This window comes from Myotis brandtii, unplaced genomic scaffold (genome assembly GCF_000412655.1).
Source record: "Myotis brandtii unplaced genomic scaffold, ASM41265v1 scaffold23, whole genome shotgun sequence".
Taxonomy (NCBI): domain Eukaryota; kingdom Metazoa; phylum Chordata; class Mammalia; order Chiroptera; family Vespertilionidae; genus Myotis; species Myotis brandtii.
The window spans coordinates 1,061,809-1,077,022 of record NW_005358649.1 but is presented as its reverse complement, the minus strand read 5'-3'; the positions used below and the strand labels follow the sequence as shown (position 1 = coordinate 1,077,022).

The window sequence follows — 15,214 nt, the reverse complement described above, 5'->3', positions numbered from 1 at the left end:
CTGTACCATGTGAATTATGACCTGAAAACTAGAGCTTCTCCTTTAGCGCTGTGTGCGGGAGCAGTGGGTTGAAATTCACCGGTGATTCATTTAAGCACTAAGTGTGCTTTTTTTTTTTTTTTTTTTAATGCTTGTTAGCTCCCAGCGTGGTCATTAGAAAGATTTCCAAATCTGAGTGATGCAAATGAGTCGACTCAAAATAAGCAGAAGAAAAGTAGCCAACTATAAGATGAGGGGCGTTTTCCTGAAGGGAGAAACATAGAAGGGGAAAACAATCCATTTTCCCCCTGTGGGTCAGCGTGCTTTGTGTGTAAAGTGCCTTTCATGAGGAGGCACGGGGCGCACAGAGCAGTGAGACTGCACGTCCTATGGTCCCGAAGGCTTGCTGGGAAGATATGCATACAGCATGTGCTTTGCTCGAACTTGCAGGGGGTCATTCTTTGAATCTGGAAATTATGGCATTCCTGCATTTTAGAGCTGGGAAAAAAAAACCTTAAATAGCTCCTCTAGTTCAATGCCTTTCTGCAGAGCAGGAAAACCGGTGTCTTAAATCTTTTTTTAAGCCGTCGACTATGGCTCAATAATTACCAGTTGAGGACAGCTTTCATGTAGATCTGGATTATGACTGGGGAGCACCCAGTGTCCTAAAGCAAAGCTGTTCTTTTAGTGTAAAGAACATGTGTAAGCGTGACCCTGGAAAAGAGAGCTGTTTGCCTTCTCCTGAAGAACCTGGGCTCTGCCTTTGGAGTCCCTCTGAACTGAGTGCTCCCAGGGGACATTTTCAGAACCTGCCCTCAGTTTTAGGGGGTGAGGCTGGGGGTGGGGTGTTCGTTGAGATGGGGACCATGATGGTCATGCAATCCCAGATTTTTCCACCGCACTGTTCCCAGGAAAAACAGAGAAGAGTGAACATCTGAGGGCTGCTTTTCGGTCTCCTAGACACACAGGGCCCAGGTATTTGTCGCCGCCCTTGGAGTTCTGGGGAAAGAGGCCCGTGTTTAATGACTGAGGGTACAGGCTGAGGTTTCGGAGGAACTGACTGTGCCTGTCCTAGCTGACTCAGGCCACATGATAAGCATATATCACAGGTGTAGGTGTGCCGTGTGACACAGGACCTCACTCCTCCGCTCGCCCTGGCCCTCTCCGTAATTATGCCAGCCTGTGGCACTCCTCCATGACGGGTTACCAGGCTCGCATCAGCTGTGCAGGTGTGCGCACTTTCCGAGGAAATGAGGCTGATATTGGCGCCCTTCCTTCTAGAATCTGCAGCCACTGGGACTCTCTGGCGGAAGTTGCACTACCTCTCCTATTCTGCAATGCAAGTAATAATTGCTATTTTCTCTTTGGCTGCTATGCTACATAATAAGTTAGTCCCGAATGTATAAATTACCAGGCATCTGGAAGTGGGACGAAAACGATACAACTATGAGAAAGTGAAGAAGGCAGGCTTACCTGTCCATCACAGTAGAAGCCTAGAGCTTTCTCCAAACAAGACACGTTTCAGAGCACACTCACCCTCCAAAGTGGGGGGTTTACTTACCTGCTGTTGTTCTCTCATCATCAAAAAAAATGCATAAATTTGGGAGTTGTTTTTTTTTTTGCTTTATTTACTCAGGAGCTGCTTTCTGCAGGCCTAGCTCCTCAGCTCCTCAGTGAATCAGAACCTGATGGGATGACATAGTGGAATATTATTTAGCAATATTTTTGTTGCAGTTCTAAACCACCTCATTTTTAATCCCTTACATAATTTGTTCCGGTGTTATTGCTAATAATTATGGAGCAGCCCTCTTCCTTGCAGTCTTATAAAAAATATTTTTGTAGGTCTTGGTTGAATCTAATAATATGGGATTATCATTCACAGGCCTCTGCACATGAATGAAAAATAGAACACTGAGGGCAGACCAGCATGTCCCCCGAGAGCAGCTTTCAGCTCAGTCCTCCTTCTCCACAAACTGACAGTTGTATAGTATCAATTGTATAATGGATGCTCAGTAAATGGCAAATCTAAGTGTCTCGGGGGGAAGAATTGTAGAGAAACCTCAAGGAAAATCTGACAAAAGCTAATGCTTTTTTGGATAGCTAGATGAAATCACACATTTAGAAGGGAGATTTAAAATACATAGAGCCCTAACTGGTTTGGCTCAGTGGATAGAGCGTCGGCCTGCGGACTAAAGGGTCCCAGGTTCGATTCCAGTCAAGGGCATGTACCTTGGTTGCGGGCACATCCCCAGTGGGGGGTGTGCAGGAGGCAGCTGATCGATGTTTCTCTCTCATCGATGTTTCTGACTCTCTATCCCTCTCCCTTCCTCTCTGTAAAAAAATCAATAAAATATATATATAAAATAAAATACATAGAAAAATCACTTCTCGACCTTTTGGCTAAGATCCAGTGCAAAATACATAGAAAAAGAAGTAAGCGAAATGTGGGAAATAACTTGACTTCAAATAATATGTATTGATCCTATAGTGTCAGAGGGCTTTGAGGGCTCCAATGCAGGTCAAACATTTCCCAGATAAACAAACGTCAGTCAGTGAGTGGACACAGGCACACAGCACTGTCCTCGCCTTTCTCTCACCTCCTCCTGTGCCTGGAAGCAGACCTGGTGATTTACTATACTGAGGGCAAACACATAAGGATATTCCCAATCACATGCAATTACAGTAGATTTTCTTTTTAGTGATGATGGAAGAGACATGTAAGACAATAAAGCAATACATTCTGCCAATGCGGACTTACAGTGGCTAGGGCTTTTTTTGAGAACTACTTATTTGGTACCTTTTTCATGTGAGTCAATGTGACAATGCTTATAAGTTCTGAAGTTCAGGTGCCTGGGTTTCAGTTTCTGCTTTCCCACACTTAGTAGCTCTGTTACCTTGGGCAAGTTCCTGAACCTCTGGGACAATGGAGATAATATTAGAACCTTCGTCATCAAGTTCTTGTGAGGATGTTGGCACTTACTAAATACTTAACAGGGTGGTAAAGTAGCTAATCCTTATTAATAATTTATATAAACATTTATAAAAATAGTAATTTTCTCAACAACCTTATGCAGTTTTTGGTATCCCCATGGTAAATATAGGCTAAATGAGGTGCAGGCAGGGTAACCCAAGTTCAGCGCTAACTAACCCCGCTCCACCTGACTCCAAACTAGTACTTCTCACTCTGCCACCCATTTAGGTATGGAAAACAATTGCTTTTAAGGAAAACTAAATGGGCCCTGGCCAAGTAGCTCAGTTGGTTAGATCATTGTCCCAATACACCAAGGTTTTGGCTTCAATCCCCAGTCAGGATGGCAACCAATGAATGCATAAATAAGTGGAACAACAAATCTCTTCCCCACTTCTCTCCCCCTCTCTCTCCTTCTCCCCCTCTCTCTCTCAAATAAAAATAATTAAAATTAAAAAAAAGAAAAACTGAATGTTTAATCTTGTTTAGGAAACTGATCCTTTCCAGTTAATAAAGGAAAGGAGTAGATTGTGTAGATAAACTTGGAAGTTTAATCTTGGTCCCTTCTCTAGGGTGATGATGAGTCACTGAGGGTAAATCATTATTAGAAAAGCAGACAGAGACCACAGGGATGGAAAAATGGAAAATGAAGGAACATTAGATCGACACACACACACACACACACACACACACTAGCACAGAAAGTGGCTGTGAGTGTGTGCCTTCATTCAACAAGTATTTGAATACCTACTCTGCACCAAAAGTGTTAACAGAGCCAATGTCTTCTGAGAGCTTACAGAAAATAGCCAGCCCCACACCTAACCTTACCATACAGCATGGAAGTGCTGTATGGATGACAGGCTATCGTGGGATTAACAGGAGAGCTCCATGAACCAAGAGGGAGGTGTGGGAATCCTTCCAGGGCCTCACCTACGTAGTCACCCAGTCCTGCTGCATCTCAGCTAGAGGTGGAGAGAGAACTGACTGCCTGCCACCAGCACTGCTTCTGGGGACTTGAACCCACATGGATCTGCCTGCGAGGCTTCTGGCCTCCTCCTTCCTCACCCAGCCCTGCATTCCTAAAGACCCCTTTCATGTCTCTGAGCAATTTCTTCCCCTTCTCAGGGGAGCAGCTCCAATGACTCAGCCTTTTCCCCATGACCATAGGTGAGTGCAGGCTGATTACAGCCAACTAGCTGGTGAATTCTGATTAGTCAGTGTCCATGCTGTAGCCACACGCCTACCCCTGTCCCTCACTTGCTACCACCCCCCACACACCCCAGTTATTTGTCAAGTTACCTTGTTACCCATGGAAACGGGATATAAATATTCAGAAATTAGACTTAACAGAAATAAGATTTTTAAAAACTGTTTGATCCTCAAAATCCTGTAGGCAAAGAGGCCCCAAGTTGGGATGTGACATATTGAAGAGAAGAGGACTGTGAGAGATACAGTAACAGTAGATCAGATTCAAAATTCAGGGACACCACATGTGTTTCCACCCTACCGTTCTGGCTAGACCGCTGTCTCTCAACAGCAGCTTTTAATTCTTTTATCCTCTGATGGTGACTCCCTTTTAATACTCTGAACTTTACGAAACCTGGAGCTGGTGGTATGAATCTGGGAGTTACCTTCCATGTTGATAGTTAAAGCTCTTTTCAGGTAGGATGGCCATACATTGTCATTTGCCCAACACTGTCCCAGATGTAGTAATTGGCAGTGTCCCCCTTCAGTCTGAAAAGGGTCGTGATTTGGATAGGAAATTGTGGGTTTAGGCTTATTCTTTACTGTTTCTGTTGCTTTGATGAGTTTTATTTCAAGCATTCAACCACCCCCTTATTTCATTGCTAAAGATCAAATTTATCTCTGGCTCCGTCCATTCTTATACAAAGTGACCCATTCTCTCCTCTCCCTTTTAATAGTCACTAGTTATGTTCAGGACTTCTTTATCTCAGCCTAGATTCAAGTAATTTTCTCCTTGCCCTGGCCAGTTTTTTCAGTGGTTAGAGTGTCAGCCCGTGGAGTGAAGGGTCCCAGGTTTGATTCCAGTCAAGGGCATGTACCTCCATTCCAGGTTGGGGCATGTGTAGGGGGCAACCAGTTGATGACTCTCTCACACCAATGTCTCTCCCCTTCCCTTCCACTCTTTCTAAAAATCAGTGGAGCCCAGCCAATGTGGCTCAATGTTCTCTTCCTCTCCCTTCCTCTCTAAAATCAATAAAAATGTTTTTCTTTAAAAATCAATGGAAAAAATATCCTCAGGTGAGGATTAACAACAACAAAAAAGTAATTTTCTCCTAACCAATCTACTTTTCTCTAGTTCTTTCTCATACTGATGCTCTCACTAACAGAAGACCTTTGTTGCGTTACTCCTGACTCAAAGATCTATTGCCAACTCCATCAAATCCAGAATCCTCTGCCTGGCTTTCAAGGCCTCTATAATCAAACCCTCTGATTCACCTGCCTCTGTTGCCCTCTTCCTTGGCCCTGAAAGATTTGACATACGAGTAATTTGAGTTACGAGCTCTGTCGTGGAACAAATTAAACTCGTAAGTCAAGGTTCCACTGTAACAACAACAAAAAAGTAATTTTCTCCTAACCAATCTCTAGTTCTTTCTCATACTGATGCTCTCACTAACATAAGACCTTCGTTGGGTTACTCCTGGCTCAAAGATCTACTTGGTTTCCTATTGCCAACTCCATCAAATCCAGAATCCTCTGCCTGCTTTCAAGGCCTCTATAATCAAACCCTCTGATTCTCCTGCCTCTGTTGCCCTCTTCCTTGGCCCTGAAAACCCTGGGAGGTCAGGTCTGAGAAATAGTGTCAGCAGTGCTCATCTTTAACAAGCACAGCAGACAGGCCCCATTCATACTAAGGACCTAAAGCACAAAGAAGCCATCTCGATGATGAAAATAGGTTGGAAGGTGTGAGATACAGATTTGGGGCATTAGGGACTATGAAGGATATATTGGGGGAGGAGGGGAGAGTTTCTTGGGTCACTATTGAACCTTTCCACCACAGTTCATTTATAGTAAATGGAATCATTCCCCAGTGCTTTCTGGAAGTTCCTTTTTGCTCTTGGCCCTTATTCACGGTAGAATATTTTTCGTTTTCTTTATGCACTAGCTTGAAGTGCAACCCCTAATTACTGATTGTTTATCGGTTGATTATACAAAAGCTTTCTTCCCTGTGGCGTGCTCTGAGTCGGGGCCTCCTGCTTTGCCTGTCAGATGTGCAAGCTACAGCTCTCTCTTCCTCTGACCTGAAGTCACCACAGACTGTGCTCCCTGGGGACCAGCATCCCCCTGCCACTGAACGAGCGGAAGCAGGAGGGTTTCAAATGCTTCTGGGCCACTCTCTCCTTGGAGCCCAATCTGATAATGGAGCCTTTATTTTATGGCGCCAGGATACTTTCTGGGTAATACCATTAGCATAATGATTTCCACCCTTGGAAAGCAATGAAGGTTGTTAATGTTTCATAACTTCACAGCTCATATTGTATGAGCTACAAAAGCATTTCATGTTTTTGTGTCTTTGTAAGTGGAATTACTGAACAGAAAACAAAACCCTTTCAGAGATTTGTTTTAGAGTCTTCATTATGATCAATCAGTAGATAACTGGTTTGTAAGATTAGAATTTACTTTGCCCAGTAAATGCCTTCCCAGTCTGCCTCTGGGCCCTCACTTCTCTAAGATAAAGTGGAATACAGAATAGAAAGCTTTAGGATCTCATTTTAGGAACTATAGTAAATTTCCTTGAAAAATTAATTATGTTATTAAAGGTTGAAGCAAACTTCTAATAACTGGTTCTCTTTTCTTTTTAATAACTGGTTCTTGTCAATAAAATTACCATCTTCGTTCTTTTACTCACTGTACTTTGAAAACAGGGGTCCTCAAACTTTTTAAACAGGGGGCCAGTTCACTGTCCCTCAGACCGTTGGAGGGCCGGACTATGGTTTAAAAAAAACTATGAACCAATTTCTATGCACACTACACATATCTTATTTTGAAGTAAAAAAACAAAATGGGAACAAATACAATATTTGTATTTGCATGTGGCCCGTGGGCCGTAGTTTGAGGACCCCTGGCTTAAACAATAAATTTATTTTTCTCTCATGTAAAAATACAGAGCAGGTATACTGGGTAGTGCCAGAGAACCAGGTTCCCTCTGGCCTATCTCTGCCATGCTCAACACTCAACTCACAAATTTGGCTCAAGAAGGAAGAATGGTCATTCTTCTTTCCTTTCAGAACATCAAGCATCACTCCCTACTGGCCAGAATCAGTTAGATGGTCTTAGCTGCAAGGGAGACAATATAATAATGGTCTTTAGCCAGAGGGCCAGATCTGGGAAAGCATACTGAGAAATCACTAACAAACTCTCTCTCTCTCAGTGGTCACTCTGATATTTAATGATTACCAACGCCTTCTCCCCTCCAGTTGGTTCTCCTGAAGAAACAATCCATCCAAATAGGCTTTTAGATTTTTGGACTTCAAGTTGGTGTGCGCTTTCATTCTGTAAATGGTTTCTTAGACTGTCAGAACTGGAGGAAACACAACTAAAAATCACAGCCCAATCCCTTTATGTAGTACATGAGGAAGAAGAACTCCAAAAAAGGTAAAGGGATTTACAGAGCTGGTGATGGGGTGAGGACTGAAACACAGATCAGTCGAGTGCACAGCATTCTTTCTAGTTGACAAAAGTGTCTTTGGTAAGTCCAGAAATTATCTTACTCTTTCGTATTCCCTAGAGTTGTCAGGGTTGAAGTAAAGTGAGTTGGCAAGGCTGAGAAGTGTTTAATGAGAAAGGATTTCATTTCATTTCTATAAATATTTGTAAGGTATCTGGCCCTCTACAAGTCTGACTACTGAGATAAAAGAGCAGTCCATGTGCATAGTCGTAATGAGTAACTCAGGCAAGTAAACAAACAGTTCCAACTGCGGGGTCACTGTGCCCACAGAGAATACTCTTGGTGCCGGGTGAGTGCAGGAGAGGGTCACTTATTCCAGAAAGAAGGGTGGAGAGAAGGTCAAAGAAGGTTTCTTGGATGTGAGATGAATCTTAAAAGACAAACAGGAATTTGAGGTGGATTCTTAAATAGCCAAGGTATTTTACATTTTTCTTTTAAATTATTCATACCCAAAGGACATGGCCCTGATCTCAGTCATAAAAAAACAAGTAGAATTTAAATTAAGTCTTTCCAGACACAGGCAATATATTGCATGTGCAAAGAACTACAGGTGAGAGAGCTTGGTGAAGTCTAGAAAATTGGAGCAACTGAGTATGGCTAAACTAAAGGGTATTTCTCTTGATGGGCGTAACGAGAGGGGAGGTAAGGCTTCATACCTATGTCCCATGGAGTTCTGACTTCTCCCACGGTGACAGAGTGCTAATGGTGAATTTTAAACAGGGAATTGAGATAATTAGTTTGGTTGTTTTTTTTTTAATGAAAATTTCATTTGTCGCCATTGAAAAGGGAAGATTTGAGGGCTGAAGATTCAAGGCAAGAAGACTGAAGACTGGGATGTTATGGTGACTATGTTAATACGCATTAGAGCCTGGCGTATTGCAGTGAGAATTGAAGGAAAAGGAGGTAACCAATTAAAGAAATATTTAGGAGGTAGAATTTCTACAATTAGGTAATCAAAGAAGAGAGAAAAGAGAAAATTGTATAAAGTGATACTTAGAATTGGGTAACTGGACTGAGCTCTTTGACAAGAAGTTAAGTAGTTGTTTGAATATGTAGTTTTAGGTGCCTATAAATTGAATAGATGGGTCGGAAGCTCAAGAGAGAGAGAGAGATCTAGATTGTGAAAAAGGTTCCAGTAACTGATTTGTAAACAGAATTTCTTGAAACGTTGAGTGTAGGATGCACCACTTAGGGGGCACTCATTATGTGAAAAGCATAGTCTCAAACCGAATACAGAGAGCAAAAGCCAGAGAGGAAGCTAGTAAAAAGACCTAGAAAGAGAGTAAGATACCCAGGAATTGTCAGAAACCCTGGAAAATAAAAGATCCAAGAAGGAAGGAGTCAGTCACTTCAAATACTGCAAAGTAGTATTGGTTTGGTCATTAAGAAATCAGTTGCAATATTATCAATGGTGCTTTTGTTGGTGTGGTGAGTAAAACCCAGAATATGGTAAGCTGAGGAATGACTGGGCTGTAAGGAAATTAGCAAGGAGTGTAGACCATAAGTTCAATAACTTATTCATGAACAGAGAGTATTGATACAGGTGGAGAGTCAATAGTGACTTGAAAAGGGGTTTTGTTATTTAGCTTCCACGTCTTAAAATATGGCCATGTTTTTCCTATACTTGGGAAGTGGTAGGAATAAGAAGAGAGGGAAAGACTGTAGACAAAGAGGAGAGAGGGAGGAAGTGGTGAAATTAGGTCTCTGGAGAGACAGAAAGCTAGCTGGCCTCTCTTTTCTCTGTAAAGGAGGAGGAAAAGTCCTGGTCCCATGAAGAGATAGTGAATAGGGGACCTAGTAACAGGAGAGATGATTTAATTTTAAAACGTTCCTGACAGAAATAACTTGGACCTTCAGAGGGATCACCAAACATTACTGAGGGTCCAGCTGATGGTAGAGATGAGTCTGTAATGGAACCATGAGCCCAGCTCCGTGATTTTTTTAAGGATCATGCCATGTTTCCTCATGTTACATGTTACCTGAGACATGCCACCGTGGACTCTCATCATCCAGTCTAGTACAGTTCCACAAAAGGATGAGGATACACCTTTAAATAAGCATGTAGGAAGCCAAAATGCAAGTCAAGCAAGATTGATGTCAGAAATCCCCCCAACCATTCTCTACTTTTCTCTTCTCTGTGCCTATGAGCTGTACCTCTGTGGCTTGTGTCTGGCTCCCTTACCTGGCGGTTGAATGAACGGCAGGAGGAGAGAAAGATAGGGGTCTTTCTTCCCTATCCCTCCCTCCTGGTTTCAGTGACAGCTCTGATAGTAGCCACTAGCCTCCACAATAATGGCTCCTGCTGGACAAGCTGCCAAGCGCCGGCTCTCCCTGCCCTCTAGGAGGTCATTGCCTCCCTTCTTTGATCCCTTCAGACCCAGGAATCCCTCATCTCTGGGTGCTTCAGCATGCCTTGTCTGTTCCCTTACTTTGCTCTGTAAATGGCTCCTTTGTTATTTGTTAAAGTCTCTTTAGTTGCATCATCTAAGCAAATTTCTGTTTCTCCTGGGACCCTGACTGATAGAGAAACCAAGCTGGGATTGAAAGCAGAAAGAATACATACTTAACTATGAAAATTTGTGTTAGAAAATTTCTGAAACTCAAAATGAAATGAATGAGGACAGAAATGGAACAGCAGTGGAAGAAAGAGGATAAGGGAAAGGCTGCCATAATTTGTATTTCTCTAGCATTGACTGAAATGATAAAGTACTTTGTAAATTGGAATATAATATCAGGTATTATATTCAGTAAATTATTTTGTCTAATGTTAGTTGGGAAGGCTCTCATGTAGACACATCCTGTTACAAAATTGATTCCCTTTCCATTACCTTCTGTCTTCCTGGGGAATTAAGTAAAAGATCTATGAAAATGTCTAAGTGTCTTCTTAGCCAAATGAATGGCTTCCCCTCCCCCTCCTCCTGTCCGTTACCTGAGAACTGGAGGTACCATTTCCTCCTCTATCTTTCCAGTCCTCCCATCCTCCTGACCAAGTACCAGGAGCACCAGTGATGACTATCAGACCATCATTTATTAATCCCAAGTAGGGCTAAGAATCTTCAAGTAGAAAGAGAGGCAGAGTCTGCTTTCTGAGGGCTTATGTCAGGGGTCCTCAAACTACGGCCCGCGGGCCACATGCAAATACAAATATTGTATTTGTTCCCGTTTTGTTTTTTTTACTTCAAAATAAGATATGTGCAGTGTGCATAGGAATTTGTTCATAGTTTTTTTTTTAAACTATAGTCCGGCCCTCCAGTCTGAGGGTTTTTACTTCAAAATAAGATATGTGCAGTGTGCATAGGAATTTGTTCATAGTTTTTTTTTAAACTATAGTCCGGCCCTCCAACGGTCTGAGGGACAGTGAACTGGCCCCCTGTTTAAAAAGTTTGAGGACCCCTGGCTTATGTTTTAATCCAAGGACCTAAACTGGCAAAAAACAAAAAATGATAATGTAAGTATGTTAGGTCAACACACCCTCTTCCTGCTCTTTTTCCACCTTCGTTTTCTTGATACTTTTATAGCATTTTAGTCTTAGATCACCAACTGCTAAAAGGTGAAACTTCTACGTGATCACACATTTTATCACCATATCAGCAGCTGGTCACAGAATCTGTAACTATTTGTACACGTGACCTCATTGGCTATATTTTCATTTCCCCCATCTACTTTTCAGGTTGTCCTCTTCTTATCAGATTGATTTGTGAATTGCCCAAATGTCTACTAGGCTCCTTTTTTTTGATTTTTGTGAATGTAATGAGGATGTAAGACTTGTAATAAGATACGGTTGGGGTCCTATTATAAACAATCATATTTCCATGGAATGTATGTAATATGTCTATGATGATGTGATAGTAATGTATTTGGCATCAAAGTTGGTACACATGGGGGAGGTTAGGGGCATTTGGGACAAGCCTGTATAGCGAACTATTTGGAGTAGTTAAAAATTTGCTGCTGAAAAAGATTGTCAGTCCATGCCCTACAGAGCAGAAAAGAAGGACAGGTATGGGGGAGTCCAGTCTCTCTGTTTTCAGATCTCTGCATGGAAGCAGAGGAAAATACTTGCTAAGAAGGAGTGGAAGGTCATCTTAATATATTAACTGATAGGAAAACCACTTTGGTATTTCCTAGAGGAGCAAATTTAGTCTACCTTCTTTTCTGTCTAAAATGAGGGTTTCTTTTCTCTTTTATTTCCTAGAAGCTTGGTTGTTCTGGTAGTTTGCTGTCCACAATATCGCTTCTAAAAACGCTCCAATTAGTTCAAGCCCCCAGCCTGCCTAACCTTCCCTTCCAACTCCAAACCTGTTACTAATAAGAGCAAAGTAGCTTTACTGATAAGATGGAGGCAGAATAGCATCTGACCTGAGTTATCTTGGCTTCCATCCTCTCTATTTCAAACTATACAGGCCCCTCATCCTGCCTTTTCTTTCTAAGACAATATCTCATTCATTCTGTTAACAGTTATTTATTGAGTGCCTACCATGCGTCCAACATACCGCTGGGTGTTATGGTTGTGCACATCCTCTCTCTCCTACCATGCGTCCAACATACCGCTGGGTGTTATGGTTGTTTGTGCACATCCTCTCTGTCTTTTCTGATTATAAGAAAGTTGAGAGAAAGGTGCTGTATCTTATTCTTATCTGTATTCTCACAGTCCTTCAATGGAAGAGAGGGAAGAAGGGAGGAAGGCAGGCTATGAAGGAAACTGATAAGTTAGGAATCCAACTGCCAACATTTGCAGGCAGTTTTGCCAGACTAGATCTTATTAATGACAAGTACTGAGAAATAGAAACCATTTGCCCCTTATGGCTGTAGGAAGAAATGGGGACCCCTAGATCTGCCACCAGTAATTGCCTAAGTGTGAAACTCCCCACTCTCATGTCATTTCCCCCTGCTCAGTGTGTTTTGGATATCACTCACATGATTACCCAAATTCGGTCTCAGATATTTTACTTACACAGGCCCCTAAAATTGCTTTGAATAGCACTCTGCGTTGGGGAGATCTCTGAGTCTGAGCCTAAGCTGCTGTTTCCTGTCTAGAGCAGAATGGACGCCAGCTGGTCAGCATGTTTATTGGCCATTGCCTTTTACCAAATATAGAGAAGTAACCCTCGCCTTTGGTCATTGTTGTTGATCCTCTAGTCTACAGAATACATATGAACTCATTTGAGATTATAAATCATTCCTTTATCATCAATTCTCATTGAGTTAACCATCTTCTCTCGTCTTTGAATAATTTTTACAAACCAAAGGCCTTCCGATTGGTCTCTCAGAACGTTATTGTCCATGTTCTTCTATTTGGCTCATCCTTTTCTAACTCTTTAGATGTGTTCATGCAGTGAGAGCATAGGTTTGCTTGCAATTCCTATACTCAGCTCCCCTAGTCAGAACGCCATATATGCTCCAAGTGCCACAGAAACAGAATGGCCCTGGAAAATGTAGGCAGTTTCCTTTAAAATAAGCTAACGGTAAAAATGTGTACAGATAGAAGTGATCAAATAAAGTGCTATGTGGCTGAAAGTGTCCTCAGACTTACAGCCTTTTGTGATTGGAGCTCAGCCTGCTTTCCATGGCAGCAACGTGGAGAAAATCTGTAGATATCCAGACAGAAATTATGTGAAAATCAGTTGGTTCCTGTGAGAAAGGCTTAGTCTCAGAAAGCCGTGACCGAAGGAGCTTTGGACGAAGGAAGGGCACGTGAGGACCCTGAGGAAGTAGCAACGGGAAGGTCCCAAGTTTGGAGGCTCACTCTCCAGTTGTGACACAAATGTATAGTTTCTCAAGGAAACATATGAAGCACCAAAGGACTTGCCACCAACAAGTCTTTCTTGCATGTGAAAAAGCAACTTACATGGAGATCATTTAACTAACAGATGAATAAGCTCACCATAGGCCCAACTGGTGGTAGGTTAGTGCTTTCTCGGAAAGAAATCTTAAGAAAAAGATAAAATGGTAAAGTGGAATTACTGCCAATTCAACCACCTCCCTCAAAATTGAGCATTCCAAACCAACCAGTGGGACGATGCAAAATTAACACGATAACCCAATCTCATTCTGTAATAGGAAACTGCAAATACTTGAAAGAATAATATCCTGAGAATGGACACTCTGGGGGGAAGGTAAATATTTAGCAAAGGTTTTGTGCTCTTGCACATACTGTATAATTTATTTACAAGTTACTAAGCACTCTGGTAAACATATTGTATCCTTAAGGATTAATTACTCCTAAGATTCTACTGTCCATTTTGTAGCACAATGGGAAGCCACCTCTTCATTTCACCCAACCTTAAAATATCCAACTTAAAAAAATATGGCCAAGTGGGGGCCCATGAGAATAGTGCATCCTAAGTGGCAAGACCTGTAATTTTCTTTACCTGCTGTCCCCAGCAAGGATACACTGTCACCTTGCTTTCGCAGGTCAAGTGGCAATTCTCATCTCCCACACTTTGTGGAACACCTTATATTCTTTACATGTTTGTTATATTAGACTCCGAGCAGCTCACGGGGCTACCCATTTTTAATAATTTGGCTGAGGCATGTAAGCCCAACTTTCTTACCATCAATAAAAGCAAATCATTGTTTTCTTTCATAGCATTTATCTTCCAGAATATCACTTAACTTCCTCTTGAGCTCTCAGAATGCTCTTAGGTAGCACTTATCACTTTGAATTGAATTACCTATTTCATTGTTATTCTTCCTAACGTGTATATTCATTGGGGGAAGGAACCCCATCTTATTCTTTCTGAAATCCTATCTCTACACAGACTGCAGATACCTGTAAGTTTTATTATTGCTATCCCTCCACCTACTGAAATTGAACTACTATAAATTGCCAGTATTTGACTTTTTTCATCTAAAAAGTAGAGGCCCAGTGCATGAAATTTGTGCATGGGTGCAGTCCCTAGGCCTGGCCAGCGATCGAAGTGCAAGCGTCTGGCATGGAAGGGCAGGTCCCAGCTGATCTCTGGGCCCTGGGCAGCACCTGGGCCCCCGGGCCCTCACATGCCCCCCTCCACCTGAGTCACAGTGCCCAAGTCCCCACATGGAGATGCGGTGAGCGCGGCTGGACACCGCTGGTGAGGGCGCAGCGTGGGCCTCTGGGCCACCCAGTGGCACTGTATGGAAGCCAGGTGGGCAGCACGCTCTCTCCCGGCCGGCCTCCCAGAACAGCTCCTGCACAAACCCACAGGAAGCCCGACTGGCCCCTGTGGTCCCAGCGGCTGTGGCCCGATTCACCTGGGAGAGGCCAAGCGGGTGCAGGGCAGGCTCCTCACGGGTGCCTGGCACCTGAGTGTGGGGGCTCCCTGGCATTGTGAGCCCTGGCGTCCCAGGGGAGGGTAGCAGGGGGAGTGAGAGCGAGCCTGTTAGACACCCTGCATTCTCACCGCACCTCTGTCCCCATCACCCCTGCCCCCAGGTAGCCAGCGAGAGGCACAGCCCCCGCCCGGGAGCCATGGGAGGTTGGTCGCTGCCACCCACCCCAGTTCCCCATCCCAGCCTGGGACCTGGCCCCGATTGGGCAATCAGGGCCTGCCGGCTGCTGGTCGCCATCTGCAGGGCAATCTGCGAGGCAGTCAAGCCCC

At 43.2% G+C, this 15,214-nt stretch overlaps 1 protein-coding gene across 1 annotated transcript in view; it reads left to right on the top strand.

Annotated features, from left to right (window-relative positions):
• CPA6 (carboxypeptidase A6) overlaps positions 1-15,214 on the top strand; it is a 201,094-nt gene that overhangs the window by 629 nt on the left and 185,251 nt on the right. The gene's annotated exons all lie outside the window — the stretch shown is intronic.